Below are 24,636 nucleotides of genomic sequence, written 5' to 3'. Positions count from 1 at the left end.
GATAGGGGAATGGGATCCAATCATTTGTAGGCATGCTTATATTCAAAGAAACATACGAGGCACAATGTTTTATTGAATGTGTATCCCTAATGAGTGAAGGAGATCTTGACACGTGTACAAAAATGCCATACTTCTTGACACATGGCTCCTCCTTGACCCTTAGATCAAGAATAGAGAAACCCTAAACAGCCCTTTTTTCATCCAAATTGGCCCTAATGTAGTTTCCACAATAGGCTAAATAAAACTTAAAACGGGTCTTGCCACTATTACTAATCTTAAGAAAGTACGTACAAAATGTTCTTGGACTTATCGTACTTGATATAAATCTCATGGTAAGGTCACTTTATATGTTCCACTGTCATCTTAGAAAAATAGATGTCCATTCGAAGGGGGGGGGAGTGTTGATAGATATGATAGAGAAAAAGAGAGGTACACAATACATCACTCCCAAAGTAGTGTATATTATTGATAGTACGTATGTATATATAGGTGAGATCTAGGTCAAGTTAGGATGAGCTATATATAGTCCAACACCCTTGCTCAAACTAGGGTATCTAGCTACGAATGCAAAAACCCTTGGGGAGTACAAGGGAAAAAACCTAAGATCGTACATACATCTATGAAAATTTATATACAAATGCGATAATAAACATGTGCATGAATGTGATAAGTGCTGAATAATACATATATACATTGATGTCCATAAACTATGGATGAATGTGTTGTGTGTTACATGTTGATCATGGATAAAATTTTGAATGAATATACACAATGATGATCATAGATCACTTTCTAATAAATTACTAGATCACTTTCTAGTAAATTACCATTCACTCCAAGTTCATTGTGTAGACAAGTGTATTGAGCTTCACCAAGTTCATTGCATAGACAATGGTAATTTATTAGATCACTTTCTAATAAATTACCATTGTCACTCCAAGTTCATTGCATATACAAGTGTATTGAGCTTCACCAAGTCCCTTCATAAGAATGTCTGCTGGTGTAAAAAATTGATGAGTTGGACAATATTCAACCATAGTAGATCCCTTCTTAACTTCATGGTGAACATAGTGATAATGAATAACAATGTGATTGGTTCTACTATGCTGAACATAATCCTTTGCAAGACTGATAGCACTTTGATACCTCGAATAGGAGTGCTAGAAGGTGAAGGATACCGAATGTCTGAAAGTAATTGATGCGACCATATTAACTCACGAGCTGCAAATGATGCCACTACATATTCTGCTTCTATAGTTGAAATTGCAACACAACGTTGTTTCTTTTTCATCCAAGAAACCAAGCATCCATTGACAAGAAAGCAATTTCCACTTATAGATCTCATTGAAGAATGAGACTATGCCTAATCAACATCACAATAACCAACTAAGCATAAAGGTGAAGAGTGAGATGAGGATGTATGTAGATGATAGAGGAGGCCATGATCTTTAGTGCCATTTAAATACTTCAAAGCATGCTTTGCTTCAATCTAATTGCCATGAGAAGGCTGAGCAATATATTGACCAAGATGATTTGCAGTGAAAATAACATCAGGGCATGTATTGAGACAACAAATTCTAGACACCCAACCAGGTTTGCATATCGGCAATCATCCATCAAAGGATGATTATATTTTCAAGGCCGATTCTTAGTAGAATGCATAACAATAGGAGTACATACCAGATGTGCATCAACCAATCAAAAATTTTCAAGAGCGTTAGTAATGAATTGTTTTTGTTGAAGAAGCAGAATATCTTTCTCACGAGATGAGTAGATTTGAAAGATAAGACAAGAATGAATTTCACCAAGATCCACCATTTCAAATGCTGAGGATAAGAGCTTCTTAGTATATGTCGAAGGAAGGATAAATCATTGGCAACCAAGATGGTATCATCCACATATAAGAAATAATAATAAATAAGTGGTATTGTCATTTCAAGTATAAATTTGGATCAGAAGAATAGGAAGCAAATCCATGTGATTGAAGAAAGGCATCAATCTTTAAGTACCATGCATGAGAATCCTGTTTCAAACCATAGAGAGCTCAACGAAGACAACATACTAGATGTTCTTTTCCGAGGATAACAAAACCAAGTGGTTGTTCCATATATATAGCTTCTTTCAAGTCACCATTGAGAAAAGCTTTCTAACATCCATTTGATGAGTTTTAAATCAAACTGAGTGAAAAATGCCAAAAGAACATGTATACTTCTCATGCAAACAATAGGTGTGAATGTATCATGATAGTCAACACCTGATACTTGAGAGTATCCTTTGGCAAATAGACAAGATTTAAATTTTTCAAAAGAACCATCAGCCTTAACTTTTATCTTGTACAACCACTTACACTTGATAGGTGTGAATGGGAGAGATTAGGGTTAGAGATTCATGTGTGGGAGACATACACAGAGAAGTAGGGAGAGAGAGAGAGTTGTGGGGATAAGTCAACTCATCAAGATGAGTGTGTGACTCCCCTATCACACATGTATATTGCACTAGTACACATAGTGCACTTAGTACATTAAAAGTACTAAGTGTACTATGTACTATAACTTATGGGCTTATATACACTATGAGGGTGGGCATAATGCCTTTACCCCAACAACCTCCCACTTAAAGGCAAAGTGCCCTTAAGTAAAGGTAAAGAAAAAAAAATCAGCATGTACATGATAATATAAAAGGCCATATCAAGGCTGAGACTGGCCTCATCCAATCCCCATCAAGTGTCTGCAATGAGCAAACCACTCCGGAGGCAAACTCTTTGTCAGCAGATCAGTCGGGTTGTCATCCGTATGAATCTTAACAAGCTGAATTTGCTTGTTCTCTATCACCTCTTTGATGAAGTGATACTTCACATCCACATGCTTCGTCTTTGCATGAAAGACAGGGTTCTTTGCCAACTGGATGGCACTCTGACTGTCACAATGCAACAATGGAATATCCCCTGTATAACCCAAATCAACCACTAACCGAGATAGCCAAAATGCCTCCTTGCAAGCTTCTGTGGCTGCAATATACTCGGCCTCTGTAGTAGATAAGGCAATGCACTTCTGCATCCTGGATATCCATGACACAACACCTCCTGTGAATGTAAACACATAACCGGTAGTAGACTTCCGGTTATCTGGAATCCGAATCCGTATAACCATGCACTAATGCATCCTGTTTGCCAAAACATATGCACATATCATGTGTGCCCTTCAGGTATCTCATGACACCTTTCACTGCTTCCCAATGCATATTGCCAAGGTTGGCCATGTATCTAGAAACCACTCCCACTGCAAATGCAATGTCCGGCCTAGTAGCAACCATGGCATACATGAGACTGCCACAAGCTGAAGCATACAGAATCTTGGCCATATCAGCCCTGCGACTATCTGACTGTGGGCTGGGGCTGTCCATAGCACTTTCACATATGGAGGCAAAGGAGTACTAGTCTTCTTCCCCCCGTCCATATTGAACCTCTGCAAAACTTTGCCAATGTATTCCTTCTGAGACAAATACAACACATGCTGATTTCTGTCCCGAAGTATCCGCATACCCAAGATGTGATTTGCATCACCCAAATCCTTCATATCAAAGGTTTGATGCAGCCTCTGCTTCAAGGTATCCATCTCCTTACGAGATTTCCCCGCAATCAACATATCATCAACATACAAGATGAGGATCAATAGACTGCCATCCAAAGCTTTCTTGGTATATAAGTAGTTATCTATGTCACTTCTCCTAAATTTCTGGGATTTCATGAATGTATCAAATTTATGATACCATTCCCTTGGTGCCTGTTTGAGCCCATAAAGACTCTTTTTCAGCTTGCATATAAGCTTCTCCTTTCCACTTACTGCATAACCCTCTGGCTGTTGCATATATATCTCCTCATGGAGATCACCATGAAGAAAAGCAGTCTTCACATCCATCTGAATCAAATCCAGATCATCATGCGCAACCAAAGCTAACACAGCTCTAAGTGTGGTCATTTTGACCACTGGAGAGAAGATCTCATCAAAGTCCACACCATATTCTTGCTTGAAGCCCTTAGCCACTAACCTGGCTTTGTATCTTGGCTTTGCATCAGGTGCAACTTTGAGCCTGTAAACCCACTTGCATGGCAAAACCTTCTTGCTTGTAGGAAAATGCACCAACTTCCATGTTCCATTTTTATGTAGAGAATCCATCTCTGACTTCATGGCAGGCTCCCAAAGAGCCTTGTCTACCCTCTGTAAAGCCTCCTTATAACATGAGGGCTCCCCACAGTCAGTAAGCATCAATCAGAATAAGCATCAAGTAGTCAACCCCTAGAACAAACCTGTCAGGGGCTCTAGAGGGTCTTGTGGACCTCCGTACCCAATGACCATCATTTGCAGGTTGCTGTCCAGCCTGCATATCACCCATTGGTGGCTCCTGTTCCATGCCATAAGGCTGAAAAATCATGCCCGGTATCTCCTCTAACTGTGGTATATCCATAGGGATATCTTCTGCCATCTCTCGCTATCCATTTGGACCATTTTCAGCACCATTTAAGGGCTGGTTTTGCTGCTGTAATGGCTGATTTACAGCCCTTGGTTGTTGTCCATGATGTCCATCATCATCAAAGATGACTCTGCTAGGCTCCTATTGCCTTGCAGGCTCCTTATACATGCATGTTTCATCAAAAATGATATCATTGCTGCGTATAATCTTTCTATTCACGGGATCCCAAAGTCTATACCCCATTTCACCTCTGTCACCATATCCTAGGAATATGCATTTGTGAGACTTAGGATCAAGTTTTGTGCGCATTTCCCTGCGTATGTGCACGTACGTAATGCAACCAAACACTCTCAAGTGCTTGTATGACGGAGGCTTTCCTGTCCATACTTCTTCTGGCACTTTCCCACCAAGCCTCGTGTTAGGTGACCTGTTTATAAGATGAACGGCTGTCATAACAGCTTCAGCCCAAAAACCGTGAGGTAATGCAGCATATGACAACATAGAACGGACCTTCTCCTGAATGGTCCTGTTCATCCTCTCTGCTGTCCCGTTTTGTGGAGGATCATAAGGAGTAGAGAGCTCCCTCTTGATGCCTTTAGCACCACAAAAGTCCTGAAACTATTTGGACGTATACTCTCCACCATTATCGGAACGCAAAGCCTTCAGTGTTTTTCCTGTTTGATTCTCAACAAGAGCAACAAACTTCTCAAACACTGAGAATGTATCACTCTTTAAACAAAGAGGATAGACCCACACCTTGCGTGTGGCATCATCAATAAAAGACAAAGTATTTTGCCCCTCCCAAAGAAAGTTGAGGCATCTCACATACATCTGTATGCACAAGCTCTAACTGAGCATCTTTCTGTCCAAGAGCTTTCTTGTGGGGGCACTGTAGTTGCCTACCATATATACAATGCTCACAAAACTGAAAACTTGAAAACTTTAGAGAAGGCAAGTAACCCAAACGAGACAATTGCTCCATTCCTTTGACACTCATGTGTCCCAACCGGCTATGCCACATAGAGATTTTCAGCAGCTCGGTTGCATTTACATTAGCATGGTGACAAACACCTGCATGCATGAAATAAAGAGTGTCCACCTTAGAGCCTCTGGCAACAACCAGTGAGCCCTTACTAATTTTCCACTTTCCACGACCAAATGTGGTAACATAATCAGTATCATCAAGCTGTCCAGTAGAAAGCAGGTTCTTTTTTATCTCAAGCACATGCCTGACATCATGGAGCATAAGCTGTGAGCCATCTGAAAACACAAGTCTCACATCACCTCGGCCAAGAATCTTGCATGCATGGTTATCACCCAAATAAACCACTCCTTCATTGCCAGCAGTATACCTGACAAACAAGTCTCTGCAACCTGTGACATGAAAGGAGGCACCTGAATCAATAATCCATGAGTGCATACCATGACCACCTGTAAGAAGTGAATGGGCATCAAGTGAAGACGTAAATAGGACCTCATCCTCACTGTCACCTGCATGTGACACATTGATTTCTTCAATCTTGACTCCACTTTTGCCCTTTGGCTTTACATCTTTGGCTTCATCTTTGTCTTTGTCTTTGCCTTTTCCCTTTTCCTTTTGATCATTTTTCCATTTGTAGCATTGCTTTTTGATGTGTCCCTTCTTGCCACAATAATGGCATTCCAAGTCCTTTTTGGAGCGGGACTTGCTCCTTCCCCGTTCTTGGCTTTTTCCCCTTTGCTGGGATCTCCCACGTGCATTCATTGCATTGGACTTTCCAACAGAGTTGTTTTTCTTGTTCATCTCTTCTTGAAGAAGAGCACCCTCAACATCTGCATATGACAGCATAGCACTCGAATCGCTAGTGGCTGTCCTGAATGTGTCCCAACTCTCTGGCAAAGTGCATAACAGAAAAGTGGCTTTGAACTCATCATCCATTGCCAACTTTTGATTTATAACTTGGATGACAATACCATTAAACTCATTTAGATGGGCTGTCATAGACGCCCCTTCCTTCATCTGAAGACCTATGAGTTTCTTCAACCAATACACTTTGCTTGAGGCACTTTGCTGGGCATACAAGTCCTGCAATCTCTGCCACATTCCCCAAGCTGTCTTCTCTTCACGAATGCTGAAAAGTAAAGAGTCTGACACAGATAACATGATAGTAGATCTTTCCAGCTCATCCATATCTTCCCACTCTTCAACAGTAAGAGAAGCGAGCTTTACACCCCTTTCTTTGACAAGCTTGTGCTGCTTTTTCTGGAGCAACACATTATAGCACTGGGTTTGCCAAATATCATAGTTGTGTGAGCCTTCAAGCTTCTTGATGTGAAGCAATGAAGAGCTCTCACCTGTGGTTGCCATAGCAATATGCAACCTGTCAATGCCTAACTCCCTGCAAAAATGTGCAAACACTGCACCAAAAGCACACAAAAGTGCTAATAGTTGTTCTCCCAAGCTTTATCTCCCACTGCGGAAGCAAGAATGCAACTTTTCTCCCACTGTATGTGATGAAATCACCAAAATCTGGTTGCTGGAGATTTAGTACAACACCTTAAATGTGCTCTGTTGCCCTTCCAAAGTACTGTACAACAATACCAATTGCTCACAAATGATGTACCAAACCTGTACCGGCAAGTACAGCAGCTGAAATTGAACCTTTTCCTCACTCAAATCAATGTACAGCCATGCCAAAACTTGCACAAAGCTGTGCCAAATCTGTACCAGCAGGTACAGTAGCAATAAATGCTCTCTTGGCTGTCCAAATGAGTGAAAATCAGACTTTTACAGTCCCGTACACTGCATACAACAGTCCCGAACAGAAATTGGGCAAAGTCCCTTGATTGCAAGCTGATTTCTGAGGATTCAAGGCATAAATGTCTTGCCTGCTACTTTGCCAAGCTCAACAAGCATAAAATCTTGAAAAGCCCCTTGATTTAAGATCAATTGTTGATCGTGACATGGTACATTGACGCACATGAAGGCATCCAGAGTTCACAGTGCTTCCCCCTGGCCCACATATACATCCAATACATAAAAGCCCCTTGATTTACAGGCACATTGAGTGCTTGTAAGGCATCAACACATTATCCACAGCATCAAATGCAATTGCCTGCATGCAAATCAATCCAATCGGCACAAAAGCCCCTTGATTTGCACTGCAATTTGCTGCAAATTTTGCAAATCAATACAATCGGCACAAAAGCCCCTTGATTTGCACTGCAATTTTGCCCAAGTGTGCGATTTCTCACATCATACAGCATGTATGAGTGCTTAATTACACAATTACATCAAAAGCCCCAAATTTTGACATCCAATTTCCTGTAAATTGATCTTGATTGTGACCAATGTCACCCAATTTTGCAAATTTTGCTTAAAAATTGAGCAATTGGGCACCTGTACCTGCTCAACTGATTGAATTGATAAGAAATTCCCAAAATTGAAGGTAAATACCTCTTAATTTTTAAATTTCTCTGAGATTTGCAGGCTGAATTTCTTTGTGTTGATGCTGTTGCATAAAATCTGATGCTGTTTGCAGAAGGGGGGTGATGAAGCTGCTGTAGCTGTAGCTGGTGTACGGATGGCTGGCTGCTATGATTTTCTGGCATGCCGTTGATCACAGAGGGCTTGTACTTGAATCACAACGTGCACCGCCTCCATAGCTTGAAAGCTTATGAGAGGCGTGTTCATTTGACAGAGCAGTGTTGCTGGCCAACACGACTCAAGGTGACCCAGGCTATGCGTTCACACTCAAAGACACGAAGCCGGTCTCTCGCCTGCCTTTTGCGTAGCTGTTGTGCGCGCCCTCTTCTGCCGCCCTATATCTTCTGCCATAGCCATGTCTCTCCGACCCAATGCTCGCGCAGATGCGCGCAAGAAGGCCTACAAGATCGCAATGGATGTAGATGAGGCCCGCCGCAAGCGAGAGGACAACCTGGTGGAGATCTGCAAGAGCAAGCGCGAGGAGAGTCTACTTAAGAAGCGCAAGGAGGGCATGCCGCCCCCAGCACCACTGCCGCCCAGTCCAGCTCAGTTCCGAAAGCTCTTGTCCATTGAGCGCGGTCCTCCAATTCAAGAAGTCATTGCGGCAAGGGTTGTTCCTCGCTTTGTTGAGTTTTTTCTGCGTAGTGACTTTCCTCAGTTGCAGTTCGAGGCAGCCTGGGCTCTGATACCAGTTGAATGGGAGAGATTAGGGTTAGAGATTCATGTGTGGGAGACATACACAGAGAAGCAGGGAGAGAGAGAGAGTTGTGGGGATAAGTCAACTCATCAAGATGAGTGTGTGACTCCCCTATCACACATGTATATTGCACTAGTACACATAGTGCACTTAGTACATTAAAAGTACTAAGTGTACTATGTACTATAACTTATGGGCTTGTACACACTTTGAGGGTGGGCATAATGCCTTTACCCCAACAAGGTGTTCGTCCATGAGGAAAAGTAGATAAAATCCAAGTACCTTTCGAGATGAGAGAATCAAACTCAACTTGCATAGCATCTTACCACCACTGATCCTTTTGTGGAGAAGAAATAGCTTGGTTGTACATAATAAGGTCTTCAATAATGGATATGGCATCTAGGTAGTCATCATGAGGATTTTGAGAACCATGTTCATCTTCAATAGGAAGATCAATGTAGATATCAATTTCAAGGCTAGTTTTGTTAGAATCCAATGAAGAGGATGAAATAGAGACATCAACTTGAGAATCAATAGTATGAGATTCATTGGCCAGAAAAAAGGAAAATATATTAGAATGGCTTGTGAATCATCAAAGGCATCAATGGACCATTCACCACCCATTTTATGTTCATAAAAAATTGCATTGCGGCTTAAAGTAACCTTCTTGGAGAGAGAATCATAAAACTTATAGCCTTTGGCATTATCACGATACGCAATGAAAATGACCTTCTTAGAAGGAGGATCAATCTTTGTTCGTGCCTCTTTAAGAACATGAATATAGGTAATGCAACCAAAGACATGTAAATGAGAGATAGAGTGTGTTCTACCTGTCCAACTTGCAATGGGAATATTACAAGAAGGAGCATTTGTAGGTAAATAAATTTGAACAGAAATTGTTGTAAGAGCTACCTCTACCCAAAAAATCTCTGATAGACTGGTTGGAATAAGAAGACACCTCATGGCATTGATAATGGTCCAATTATTATGCTCAACAACTCCAAGCCACCTCATGGAATTGAGAATGGTCCGATTTTTACGCTCAACAACTCCATTATGCTGAGGAGAATAGGGAATAGTAAGTTCATTAATGAATGCCATTAAAAACACAATATTCTTTAAAATCATTGGATATGTATTCTCCACCATTATCACTTTGTATAGTTTTAATAACCTGACCAGTTTGAAGTTTAACATGTTTGCGGTATCATTGAAATACACTAAGAACTTTTGATTTATGTCATAGAAGAAAAACATGTGTAAATCGAGCAAAATGATCAATAAATGTAAGGAAAAAAAGGAATTTGGAGTAGGATGGAGGGAGTGGACCAAAAATAATAGAATGAATAATCTCTAATAGATCTTGAGTGTGATGAGAAGTGCAAGAAAAAAAAAGGTTTTCGGTGATGTTTGTCCAAAGCACTCTGTTTACACCAGACACGAAGAGTTGAGCAAGGCTAGACCATGCACTACGTCAAAACGATATAAATTTTAAAAAATTTGAGAAGTCAGCATGGGAAAGTCGAGAATGCCAGATTTTTCCATCACGATTTGCTGATGAAGTCACAACATTAGCTACATCATTTGTTAATGAACATTGAAAGCTCAACAAATAGATTACCTCGACCAGGCACACTTGATATTCTTAAGTCAACATTGATTATGGTCAAAACCAACAAATAAACCAAGATCCAAAATATGAGCAATTGATAAAAGATCATGTTGAAGATTAGGAATATGTAAAACACCTCGCAAAATTAGAGTAGGGGAGTGTGTTCCCAAGTGAAGATCACCAATACCCATAACTTGTAGTATCATCAACAAGATCTCCTTGATTAGTAAAGTATACTAATTATGAAGCCATTAAGCTTGATATGTCATGTTATGAGTGGCAACATAATCCACCATAAATGTAGCACCATCATGAACAAGAAGCATTTGATTTGAGGAAATATGTTGGTTCACACAATTCACCTTTTCTTGAGATCAATATCGTGATGAGAGTTGTCGATAGCATAAGCTTGATTACGTTCATCATCATACTTTTCCTTTAGACATTAAGAAGTGGGATGATTTGTACAACCACAAAATATTTTGTAGGTGAACTTGTTGATCTTTTATTAAATCGAGAGAACCCAAGTTCTTCATCATATAATCTGGCAAAATAATTAGATTCATAATGTCCATTTTTGGGACAATAATTGCAATACTTGCTAGAACCATATTGTCAATTAGAGGGTCTTCCACAAGAAAAGAGATTTCCATCACAAGGGAGCTCTGAAAAGGGGCACTTTTTGGAAGGTAAGAAGAGCAGCCTCATAAGAATTTGAGTGACATGTAAGAAGAGCATCTGCAAAGGGCTATGTAAGTCATTCATGACGTTGTGGATATTCAAGCACTATCAAAATCAATACCATCTTTGTTAGAAAGAATCGTGAAAATATTATCACATTTTTCATCTTTGATAGTGTGAGGAAGCTGGGCAACAAGTTGAGGTCATACAATAAGAGCACCAGCAATAGCAAGTTAAACAACAATTTCTTTAAATGATTCAATATGAGAAGTATAGAAGTAGAAACTTTGTAATCCAACCGGTCCAGCATATTACAGAGAGGAAGAATTTTGGTCCAGCATATTATGGAGAGGAAGAATTTCGATGATAGATTTCTTCTCAAAAGTAGAAATAAGATATTTCTAAATATTGCTCGAAGTGGGAAGATTAAATACATCCAACATAAGAGAATCATGAAGAGCATACAAAATATATTGTCAAGAAGGCTTAGCTTTATTTATTCATTTGCATGAAAGTATTTGTGAATTAAGAAATAACTGTCCATCACTAATAAGTGAGCCACCAACATAAATAGGTCCCTCAGGACATGGATAATTTTCATATACAATATCAAAAAGATCGTCACCTTCAAGAATCAAAGTCATCTTTGCCTTTCAACTAGGAAAACCATGGCCTTGAAAAATAGAAATAGAGTGCTGACCAGAAGGATAATCCTTAATAAGAGCAACATGGAGAAAGTGCAATGAAGAAAAATGAACGTCACCAAAATAGTAGTGTTAATTCTTTTCAAGACATAAAGAATATATGAGGTAAAAAGGCCTTGATAATAAAAATGAACATCACCAAAATAGCACTGTTAATACTTTTCAGGACGTAAATAATAATATGTTGCAGAATAGGAAAAAGTGTCCAAAGAGTATATGTAAAATGGCATGCAGTCACCAAAAATAGCGATCCAAGGAAAAAATAATCATCAAAAAAGTTGAGGAAACTTCTACATATGACGATGCATGAAGAACGCCAAAAAACTGCATAACAGTAAACAATCATAACTTTCACCGTGTAACTCCGTTTTCAAATATTCTTGATTCAAAATCGAGGGGCACAAGTGGCTCTATGATTTCAAGATCACAAGAAATACGATCTATAATCCTATTTGTCTGCTAAATCATGAGATTTTACCTTACAAATGCCTAACTTTTACACAAGGTTATATGTTCTCATTGGGTATATGAGTTTTCAATAATTTTATGGTTCTCAATCTATAATTTTTTTTAAAGAGTAATCTTTCCTAAGAGCTTTAGTAGAACTAGATAATATTGAAATAAGTCATTCTTTAATCTCCGAGGAAAGCGTTGTAAAGGCACATAGTCATCCCTATGGTCTCATCATTAATTTATGACATCTATTCTGACCGTTAGGATTCCCATCAAGATGATGAGGTATAATGATGGCTTGTGTGGAGCAACATTAATAAACTAATTCTATTTTTTAACAAAAACAACAAAACGTTATGAACCATGCCACAAATGTGTCCAAGCGAATGTAGAACAACATTTTGCATCCCCTAGAGAAAAGATAATATTATCATCGCTTCTTTTGTTTATAAGAATATCATTAAGTGCACTTTCTAATTAAGTGCACTTTCTAATTAACACTATTTTATTTTTTTATATACTAGTTTTTTTTTATATTTTTGAATAAATTTAAATATGTTGTACAATTTAAGGTAGATGTTAACAAACCAATCATCATAATAAATTAGTCAACATCCCTTCAACCAAGTAAGGGGAAATCCCTCACATAAAATTTTCCTTGTTGTAGAGCCTTATGCTACCTTTGACATCTTCATCTAGCAAGGGAGGGTCAATAAATGAACACCAAAGAGTTAATCAAAAATTTGGTTACCCTTTCCATTTGGACAAATAGAGGACACGACACGTTTAAATTTTTAATACAAAATATTCTTTCAAAATTATATTTCTTAAATAAAAACCCATCAACTAAGGTAATTTCTCGCACGCGGGGGGGGGGGGGGGGAGGAACTCATAAATATGTTACTGTAGCACGCGGGTTCAACAGAAGGGATTTTTAAAATTCCTTTTTTAGAAACTTTTTACATACAAAAGGGTACCATTTAAATGGGGTATTCACAGGTTGAATAAAAAAAGGGTATGTTTTATTTATGTAAAATTCATAGGTACCATTTAAATGGGGTATTCACAGGTATTCATAGGTTGAATAGAAAAAGAATATGTTTTCATTATGTAAAATTCACAGATAAGGGATTTTTAAAATAGGCCTTAAACGCACGCGATATAGAGGGTTCACTTATAGAGAACCCCCCCTGAGGGCAATTTCTTAATGATATATGTATCATCATGAGAATCCACAGACTTCTTTTATCCTTGTGCCTACATTCTTTATGCCAAGATAATAAAAAACATCACTATTTTCCCCTTATTCCCTTTTAAAGTGAAAGCCCTTGCTTAGTGTATCATGATCATTCTTCTACAACAATGTTTGTCTTTTAAATCTTACAAAGAGGGCATCAAAAGGAAATGTAGAACATAAAGAGCCCCTTCACATGACCAATATAGAAGAATAGAAAGATAAAAAATCTTGTCCCTTTTTTGAAACTTTGATAACAATCTCTCTGCTAACCAAGTGAAACATCCTTTTGTGAAACTTGAATATAGTGAATAGAAAAATGATCTCGGTCCCTCCCTCCCTATTACATTATCCACATCTTCATAAAAATATATATTTGTTAATTTCCTCTGAATCACCTCCTATTTAGGGACAGTTAATGCTTCTTTGGCAATTTTCATTTCAAGAGAAGAGCTCAATCTTAGTGGTTGAAGGAAATGTATAAATATGATTGCGATTGGCCAAATTTGGCATAAGATCTTGTGAAACACTTTGTAACCACCCAAGAACAAAAGTGCTTTAGAGAATGATGCATGGTATTCTCGTATCAGGACTCTCTATCTAGATATATGGAGAGATATTGGTACCTTTTCTTTTTCAGCCCCAACAACAAAAAGAACGAAAGTATATAGGGTTTTGTGCAAAGATTAGATAAATAATTCATGCAAGTATTATGCAAATTGATGAGGATATTAGTCTTGATGAGATCATGGTGTTGGTGGAACTTGTCCACGTGCATACCCAAAGGGTCAATCACAAGGGCAAGTTTGTCAAGTTAAACAAGATAGAAATAAACTAGTTAGTGGAACCCATTCTTGGATACACTTCCCGCTTGAGAGGGGATGGAATGCGTCAATTCATGTTGAAAGATTTGGATATCAAAATGGATGAAAGAGGTTACCCACTCACTCAACCTTTTGGTCATTGTATCGGTTATGATTATGTGGACCTTTGTGAGTTCATTGAGGGTATCCTTACAGAAAACACACTCATTGAAATTCATGAAAAGCAAGTGATTATGAAGCTATAAACTCAAATGAAATAAATTTTGAACACTATCTCATGTGTTAATTGTGCTCCAACATGCATAGATCTTTGTCTTATGCTGGAAACATCCATATGTGTTGATGTAGTGGCTTATTGTGAGCCAATGATGAGCTTTGTGATGGCTGGAAAATTTCAGCCCATTGATAGGTGGGTGGACAAGCTTCCTTCAGCTTTCTCAAGGACTCTTGACATGTGCCTTTATGATGTATTAATTGATGATTGTTGTGGGCAACAAGCACATTTAGATTGGCACCGAGCTTCTTGGAATGCTCATCTTTTCTTGGGATTGACTTGGCATAGTCTTCAAGACATATTGATGTGCATGAGATGGAGTCCATGTGTGATATGGATATGGATGTTGTTAGATCTTTGGATGAATAGTTTGATAATTTTTATTATGCTATGGATCATGCCTATGTGGTTCTAGGTGATAGATACTTTGCTTTGAGTGATTTGAAGATGCCTATGATGTTGCTGGTTTGGCCTTGCTTATACCTTGGCATGATTCAAATTTTTAGGCATTTCATTTTGATGTCCATAAATGCTCTTATTATGCTAGATATCATATCTATGAGGCATTTGTTTTTTTTCACAGTGGATGTTGCCATAATACTATAGAATCAGTCTACGAGACATTCACACTTGAATATGTTTGGGATGCTAAGAATTTCATGGTTTTACATACTCATGATGATGGTTATACATATGTTAATCTTGTCCACAGTGACATTGAAAGAGTGGGCCATGCCTTGTTTCATTCAAGGGATGATTTATATGAGGAGGGTGTTAGTTCACTTATGATGGTGTATGATTTTACCTCTACGAGTTGTAGGAGGGTATGGCTTGTAAGATAGGAAATTATGTGCTTGGTTGTACTACACATGAACATATGGGATGAGTGCTCAAGCACATGATATGGGAAATATGACTTTGGTTTATGGGCAGCCCTTTTTTGAAAGGTTCTAGGAGTAAGTTACTCTATAATTCAATTAAAGAGTCCATGTGTGAAAGTTCCTAGGAGTAAGTTACTCTATAAGTCACTCATGGGGCATAGGACTTCGGTTTATGGGTAGCCCATGTGTGAAAGGTACTAGGAGTAAGTTACTCTATAAGTCGCTTATGGGATATTTTGTACATCTTTTACATCTTTTGACATATTAACCATTTGGTTATCTTCTTACTTAGAGAAAGCTTCCATGGTGAGCTTCTTCCTTCTTGATATGATAGGATAATGACCTACACCCTTGTCCCCTCCAAGTATTGAGTGGGCTAGTAGCTGTGCAAGATGTACAAACTATCCTATAAGTGACATATAAAGTAAAAGATATACAAACTATACAATCTAGGTTTGCAATGCCTTTTTCTTCTCTAAAGTGAGATATAAGTTAAAACTTGAAAGTTAACCCCATTATAATATAGACTATAATAATACTCTTGATTGTAAGAATTAAAGATATCTCTCTGTTTTAGGGTTCTTGAAGTACCATTGAAAATGAAAAACTGGCTATAAAATGACCAAAATTAACCTCTTTTTTATGATATTTAGCTTGTGGGATTGTCTTGGAAAGTACTATTATCTCTCTAGAAAGGTTTAACCAAAGCCAAAGTGAAAGTCAACTTTGTGTGGAGGTTTTGTAAAAAGTCAACTATGCCATTTTCACCAAATAAACGATATTGGAATCAAAAGGTTAAAGGCTTCTTCTGAAGGTCTAATGGAGGACTAAGAGGATTTGCAAAAAAACACACGATAAAAATTCAGATCTAGGACTTAATTAGGTTTTTTAATTTTTTATAAAACCTAATTTGACCCGCCAAAATAATGTCAAAATCAAGAGTTTAAAGGCTTGCACTGGATTCCTTATAGATAACTACAAGACTAGGGTATAAATCTCTAGGCAATGTCAAAAAAACCAATGACTATATCTAGGGTTTAGGTTACAAGTATGTAGGGCAATCTTAGAAATTCTGAGAATATTTTGTTTGCTTTTGGAATCGAATCTCAATATATCTCAGTATAAGTCTTTTACCAAAACATTTAAACAAACAAATGTTTAGATAAAAGACTTATATTCAACCAGCTAAATCTAGTTAAACTTGAAATATGCATGTTAGCTCAAAATAAAAGTGAAAACACTCATATTTACCTCGCCATCATGGTCTAATCATTTAAATAATATAGACACCTCTTATAGTGGTCAAAATGGTGATTACATATGCAAACTAGGGTTTGATACAATGCAAAAATGATCACAAAGGAACAATTAACACACATGTTTAAGCTCACAACTTTGTGTAAACGCATCACAGTGTTAGCTAGGCCTCTTTTGATGTAGAATGATTGCAACTCCTCTCCCCTTTATAGGGCTTTTCATATCACCAATTATGAGCATAAGGGACACATAAAGCTCATATGTCACATGATGCTCAACATCATGTACAAAATCTCATAACCCGGGCATTGGATTACTACAAGCACACACCCATACTTGAACACCATGAACTTTGTATCTTCCATTGCAAAGCCCCTATTCGGGTATGTGTGGCTTTTCACCACTCCAGGCTCTCTATGCCAAATATCGTGAACCCATATCCAAATGCACAATAGTAGGATATGTCTCTTTTCATGAAGGTACATGACAGTTTGAGGTAATATGAGGTATGGGGAAACACCTTCTAGAAGCACCAAATGTTTGAGAGTGTTAACTTCCTTGTTTAATAGGAAAACTACTTCATCTTCCATCTACTTAGTGAGTGCAACTCTATCCATCTATAGCAATGCATGGGTATGGGAGGCTTTATAAATGGGCATGGATGATGCACATAGTAATCAAGCCTGATCTCCATGGAAAAAACATAACAGTTATGGCAGACCAACTTATACACTTCTTAGACCCTTCCTAGTCATAACTTTTCAAATCCTTTGCCACATGTTGTGGTTACGTAATAGGAAACAAGAGATGAACATGGATGGTTTGTTTTCATAGTTTTTAGAACCTTCATGGGTTTTTTTTTAAATTGTCCATATTACACCTTTGTGGCTAGGTTGAATCACTTCTAAGCTAGAGCATGTCACATGTATCACCTTCAATGTTGAAATGTATGACATGCTAGGGCTTTCTCCGTCATCATGACATACGTAAGAGGTATTTCATTAGTTAGAGAATTCAACAAGTTATGTAAGTATGGAATTCTAAAATACAAGAAAAGAAAAAACTTCTCAAAGAACAAGAAAAGAGAAAACTTCTCAAAAATAAGGAAATCAAAAACCTCACACACTCTTTTAAGTGTGACATACCACGACGAAGATGTGTTGAGACGGAGGAAGCATTGCTTTGATAGCCAATGAGAGAAGACTAAAGGAAGTGAGGTTGTCTATACTTGGGAGTGGTTTGTGGATTTTTCCATTTGATCTAGGAGGCTACAAGGACCTTTTCATGTTGATGTTATTTGTGCATCGATATTTGTGGTTTCTGTTTGATGCTCATAGCGACTTGGTTTATTATATAGGATCATGACTATGGTCTATGACTCCACATGTTGTAGGTTGATTTTGGTTTGTTTTGCATGACCACCCTTTGGTTTCAAGGAAAAAATCATTCTAGGAGGAGATGGTTTGTAATGTAGGAAATTATGTGCTTGGTTGTACTACAAATGCACATATGGGATGGGAGCCTAAGCACACAATATGGGGCATAGGACTTGGGTTATGGGCAGCCCATGTGTGAGAGGTCCTAGCAGCAAGTGACTATATAAGTCACTTATGGGATAGTTTGTATGTATTTTACGTCTTTGGATATATTCACCATTTGGTTATTTTCTTTCCTAGAGCAAGCTTTGATGGTGAGCTTCTCCCTTCTTGAGATGCTAGGATGGTCACCAACACCCTTGTTGTCTGCTCCAAGTATTGAGTGGGCAACTATCTTGCACATGTAGGAATCCAAATGCATGACATCACGATATGTCTCCTTTCATGAGGGCACATGAATGTCTGAGGTAATATGAGGTATGGGGAAACACCTTCTACTAGAAGCAGCAAATGTTTCAAAGTGTTAAATTCCTTTTTAAATAGGAAAACATTGCCATCTTCCATCTACTCAATGAGTAGTGCAGCTCTATCCATGGGTATAAGCATGGTAGCAATGCATGTGCATGGTTGATGGACATAGCAATCAAGCCTGATCTTCACGGAAAAAGCATAAGAGAGATAATCATGGCCAACCAACTTAGACACTTCTTAGACCCTTGCTAGTCATAACTTTTCAAATCCTTGTGACACCTCGTGGTTACGTAATGGGGAACGAGAGATGAACATGGATCGTTGATTTTCATAGTTTTTAGACCCTTCATGGGCTTTTTTATTTTTATTGTCCATATTACACCATTGTGGTGAAGTTGAAGTACTTCTAAGCTAGTGCATGTCACTTCAATGGTTTAAATGTATGGCATGCTAGGGCTTTCTCTGTCAGCATGACATATGTAAGAGTTATTTCTTTAGTTAGAGAATTCAACAAGTTATGTAAGGATGGCATTCTAAAATACAAGAAAAGAAAAAACTCCACAAAGAACAAGAAAAGAGAAGACTTGTCAAAAATCAGGAAAGCAAAAAGCGCACACACTCTTTTAAGCGCGACAGAGGGAAAATTCCCCGAACTTTTAACATTTAAATTAAGGAAAAAATATTATAAACTAAGATAAATACCTTGATATGAATCCTCTTGAGTCTTTCCTAAGATATTAAGAAAAAGATATTAGAAGCCTAGATAAATACCTTGATATGAATCCTCTGGAGTCTTTCTTTTATACTGCTCCTATGTAAGGGAGACCATGAGCCTTTTCTCAGTCACAATTGCAAAGCACCTGGCCATCATCCTCCTTGGAAATACTCCTCGCTCAGCATAATTAATGATTGCATGGAGATGCCAATAAGCATATATGAGAAGCACTCTCACAAAACAGATGTCAATAGTAAGCATATACCAGAAACACTCAAAATAGAATTGATACACATTTAAAATTTTAACAGCATACCACGGCGAAGACGCGTTGAGACTGAGGGAGCCTTGCGTCAGCAGCCAATGAAAGAAGCCCGGAGGAAGTGACGTTGTCTGTAGTCGTGCCAATGGATCAGAAGACTGTTGCAGCTAGTTCTGATAATTAGCGAAGCTGATGGAGTCGAGCTGCTGCTGCTTACAAGATGCTCTTGAGCACGCAGTCATCTCGCATAAAGATAAGAGATGATGGTGTAGATCATGATCATGTAGATCTACATGATGTTCATGTAGATCGTGATCAGCGGCATGGGTTTGATGAGAGGGCGGGATCATGAAGAAGGGAGGAGAGGTTATCTGTTGGATCTGCATTGGAGTTGAATGTCTAGCGAACTGTGCTGTGCAGCGCAGATCTGCAGGACGATTCACTATCAAAGGAGTACTCCTACTGACGACCTAACAGTCTCCCCGTAGAACTAGTCGCAGTCGGCATTTGCTGCCTTTCATTTTTCCTGCCTTTTCTTCAGCACGGTGTTCCAGTAGTTCTTAATCTCCTTTGTCCGTCCTCCTTGGAATGTGCGAGGCTATGAAAGCCCACCTGCAGGCACTAGATACTGACATTGTGAAAGCTTCTTAGCCTGCTCATTGCTTCTTTTATTTTTTTGAGAAAGAAGATCTTCAAAGTTCAACTGTTTCGTCAAAGTTCAAATGCCCTAGAGCCGAGTACCCCCATAATCCCGCTTGAAGATTTATTTCTTCAAGGAAAAATTTAAAGATAAAGAACAAGAGTATGATATGCTTAAAATGGTGCCACAAAAGGGTAAGTCATTTCCTAAGGATATACCTTGCAGTCAAATTTAATCTCGAGCTAAAAAGTCTTTATGATTTTAAATTTCTTATTATTATCAAAACATATCCTTTTCCTGTGCTCTCACAATTAAACACTTTAAAAAGCTTTAAGAAATCAAAGCAAGATTAAGATTAAAACATAACCTAATGATGTTGTTTTAGCTTTGACCTTTGCATACACTCCACAGATGCATTGAATTCCTCTATGAGCTTTATTTTTCCCATCCATCCTCTTTCCAACATATATACTTAATGGGCCTCCGTGGCCCACAAAGGTTTATAATCTCGAGTCATGTGACTCCTAGTTGCTTAGCCCCTTGGTTACCAAGTGTCTAAATACTTTTTGTCATCCATATACGATCATAGCCGTCCTTTTATACAACAAAAACTATAGATTTGTTCAAATTGAGTTGACTGCTTGATGGAATCGCCTAAGACATGAAGTTGAGGTTTTAGCAAAAAAAAAACCACTTGTAGATCTCTTGTATTTCTCCAAGTCTACGCTTGATCTTTGGAGATGTTTAGAAGGTGTAGATAATACTCGAGGCAGTAGATCTAAAAAAGATCAAGCCTCTAAGCTCAGCGAGCTGATAAAGCATAGATTTTATGATGGTGAAATCATAATGTTTTAGGTCGGATCGACTATTATGCTAGGTTATTGTTGTGCCGAAGAGGCACACAAAATTTTGAGAGAAACGGTGCTGCAGGCAATAAGAATGAGGCCCTCCAATGTAGCTAGGTGAATATAATGCAGTGAAATAGTCACAACAAGACAAAGCACCTACAGACGTGCACACAAACGTGTTTACTCAACTAAAAAAAACACATCTATGCTTCTCTCAAGATATGGCCATATGCCTTAGTCTCGTGCATGAGACGCATTAGCCAAATGCATAAGGCCATCAGCATAACCTTTTGCACGAGGCTTATGCAGAGCTTTATGCATGAGGCTTATGAAGAAGCCACATGCATGATACTTGTGAATAAGCATGTCGGTATCAACGTAGGCATGCTGGTAGCTTCCAATGCATGCTTGAGACTTACACATTAGCCTCATGCATGAGCCTTATAGATTAGCCATATGCACAATGCCATATGAACAATTCTCATGGAGGAGACTTATGCATAAGCTTTATACATGAGCCTTATGAATAAGCCACATGCATGAAACTTGTGAATACGCCACATGCATGTTGCTTTCAATGCATGTTGGGTATTACCAATGCATGACCATAGCTACCTAGGCATGCCGAGAGCTTTCAACTCATGCTGGTAGCTACCTAAGTATGCCAGTAGCTTCCAATGCATGTTGAGTGCTTCCTAGGCATGTTGGTAGCTTCCAATACATGTCGGGTGCTTCCTAGGCATGGCGATAGCTTCCAATGCATGTTGGGTGCTACCTCGGAATGTTGGTAGCTTTCAATGCATGTTGTTATCTTCCTAGGCATTCAAGTAGCTTCATGTCGGGTGCTTCCTAGGCATGGCGATAGCTTCCAATGCATGTTGGGTGCTACCTCGGAATGTTGGTAGCTTTCAATGCATGTCGGGTGCTTCCTAGGCATATCGGTAGCTACCTAGGCATGCCGCGTGCTTCCCACGCATGCCGGGTGCTACCTAGGCATGTCGATATCAAGGTAGGCATGCCGGTAGCTTAATGCATGCCAAGAGCTTCCTAGGAATGTCGGTAGCTACCTAGGCATGCCGTCGGGTGGTACCTAGGCATGTTGGTAGCTTCCAATGCATCCTGTGTGCTTCCTAGGCATGTCAGTAGCTATCTAGGCACGCCGATAGGGTGCTACAAATGCATGCTCGTAGTAGCTACATAGGCATCCGATGGCTTCCAATTCACGCTTGAGACTTATGCACTAGCCTTATGTATTAGCCATATGCATAAGCCTCATGCATTGGAGTATGCATAAGAGTTTTAATTATATATGTTTCTTCTTAGATAGATGACAAATAACGTGTGGGGTGATGTTACATGTGAAGGAGGAGTATATATCCGAACACTATTTGTACATGTGAAGGAGGAGTATATATCCGAACACTATTTGTACCTATATTAGCCTCCAGTTGTATCTTATCTTTTAATTAAAGAAGGTTATCTTAAATAACAACATAATTGTAATGTTCATTTGTTTGTATGTCTATAGCTTGAGCTAGTGACGTCCCCCTATGCAAGATGAATATGATTTTTTTTTAACAAAAAAAGGAATATATTTTTCAATCATGAACTTTATACAAATTACAATGTGACAATGAGTCCAACAATTCTATCTCTCATGTCTACATCACAGATAGTAACACCATCTCTTAATATGAATATGATTTTGCATTACAACGGGGTTTGGAAGCTCTATTTGAAGGATGGAAGATGAAGGATCGATTTTTATTATTGGAGGACATGCTTGGCAAGCATGGCAAGTACATTCTTCCTAAAAACATAACCTCTTTGTTTTTGCAAAACTCATTGTTTTGATGATGCTATTAGAAATGTGTTGGGAGAAAGCTATGGATGAGTAGATTGATGCATTGTATAGAAATGAGACTTGGGATTGTGTGCCATTGCCTGAAGGCAAGAAAGCTATTGGCTGTAAGTGGGTGTATAAGGTGAAACATAATAATGATGGTAGCATAAGTAGGTATAAGACTAGATTGGTAGCCAAAGGATATACGCAGACACATGGGATTGATTATGAGGAGATGGCAACTATGAGAGTTGTGATTGTGGTGGCTGCAGCTAAAGACCAGTTTCTACATCAGATGGGTGTAAAAAATGTGTTCTTGAACGGCGAGTTGCAAGAAGAAGTGTATATTGATTAGCCACTTGTTGGTTTTCAGGATACAGGTCACCCAGAGTGTGTATGTACGCTTCAAAAGGCTTTGTAAACAATATCCACGAGCATGGGATGACAAGATTGCTGAGTATCTTGTCACTATTAGTTTTCATATGGCAGATGGAGATCACTCTTTGTATGTGCGCAACAATGCAAGGGTATTGTGATCATCACCATATAGGTAGATGATGTTATTGTTGGGGGTGACAACTTGGATGACATTGAGCATGTGAAAAGTCTGCTCAAAAGGAAGTTTGAGATGAAGGATTTGAAAGATTTGGGCTACTTCTTGGGACTTGCGGTCATTCACACACCTGATGATATTTGGCTATCATAGAGACAATATGTACTGGATATGTTGTCCAAGTATGGGATGGGTGATTGTAAGTCAATCTCGGTGCCATTAGATCAAAATGGCGAGCTTAGTGTGGATGCAGGTTATGTGTTGGAGGATCCCACTATGTACAAAAAGATTGTGGGGAGTTTTATCTATGTCACGATCAGTAGGCCAAATTTGAGACACACTCCTAGTGTAGAGATCCAATTTATGCAGGTTCTGCACAAACCACATCTTGACACTATGCGATGCACACTTTGGTATCCTTATCCAATTTTTCTCCATGCTTATCTGCACTTTCCTTCATGACATCTTGAGCCTTCTTCATATTGTCCTTTTTGCACTTTCCTTCATGACATCTTGAGCCTTCTTCAAATTGTCCTTTTTGCAAAGTCGAAGAAGATGTCTTATCCTTTCCAGCTCTTCCTTTGTCCTCACCATGAAAAGTAATAGATGTCACATGTACTTGGTACCCATAGAGATCCTCAAGGGTGACATGCTTATGCTCAAGTGCTTGCTTGAATTGTGACAAAATTTAGCAAAATAAAGCCACTCATCCCAAGATGTTTGCATATCATGATAGTAATGTCTCAAATACACTTCAAGCCATTTGTTTGTGAACTCTGTTTGCCCATCCGTTTGAGGATGGTAGACTGTAGATGGAGTGATTTGGGTTCCCAAGATTTTATATAATGTCCTTCAAAAAGTACCCATGAACTTGGTATCCCTATCTAAATCTATGTTGAGTGGCAAGCCCTGTATCTTGAATACATGTTTCATGAATTTCTTGGCAATGTGAGAAGCCCCATAAGTAATCTTTGAAGCAATGAAATGGGTTGATTTTGTGAGTCTATCCATCACCACACAAATATTTGATTCCATCCATACCTTGTCCTTCGTAATGAAGTCCATAGAAATATGAGTGCATTCCTATCCGAAATTGGCAAAGGATGAAGCAATCCACTTGGAAGTTGATGGTTGTCCTTATTGTTTTGGCCAGACACACATTCCAAAATAAACTTCCTGACATCTCTCCACATGCCTTTTCGATAGATTCTCTTGCTCACTTTGTCAAAAGTTTTAAGCACACCAATATGGCCCAAAATTGGTAAAGAATATATCTCATATATCACCCTGGGAATGTAGGGTGAGGTAGGAACAAAGTACACCTTATCCTTGTACCATAAGAGACCATTACGAAGCTTATAAATGAGGGAATTCT

At 38.7% G+C, this 24,636-nt stretch overlaps 1 pseudogene; it reads left to right on the top strand.

Moving 5' to 3' along the window:
• Window positions 1–8,291: 8,291 nt before the first annotated feature.
• On the top strand, window positions 8,292–19,772 carry LOC147614239 (importin subunit alpha-1a pseudogene; annotated as a pseudogene).
• The last annotated feature ends 4,864 nt before the right edge of the window (window positions 19,773–24,636 follow it).

The sequence above is a fragment of the Cibotium barometz genome, chromosome 42 (genome assembly GCF_041138505.1).
Source record: "Cibotium barometz isolate CiBa-2024 chromosome 42, ASM4113850v1, whole genome shotgun sequence".
Taxonomy (NCBI): Eukaryota; Viridiplantae; Streptophyta; class Polypodiopsida; order Cyatheales; family Cibotiaceae; genus Cibotium; species Cibotium barometz.
Note: the sequence above shows the minus strand (reverse complement) of the source record. Positions and strands in the feature narration are given on the sequence as shown.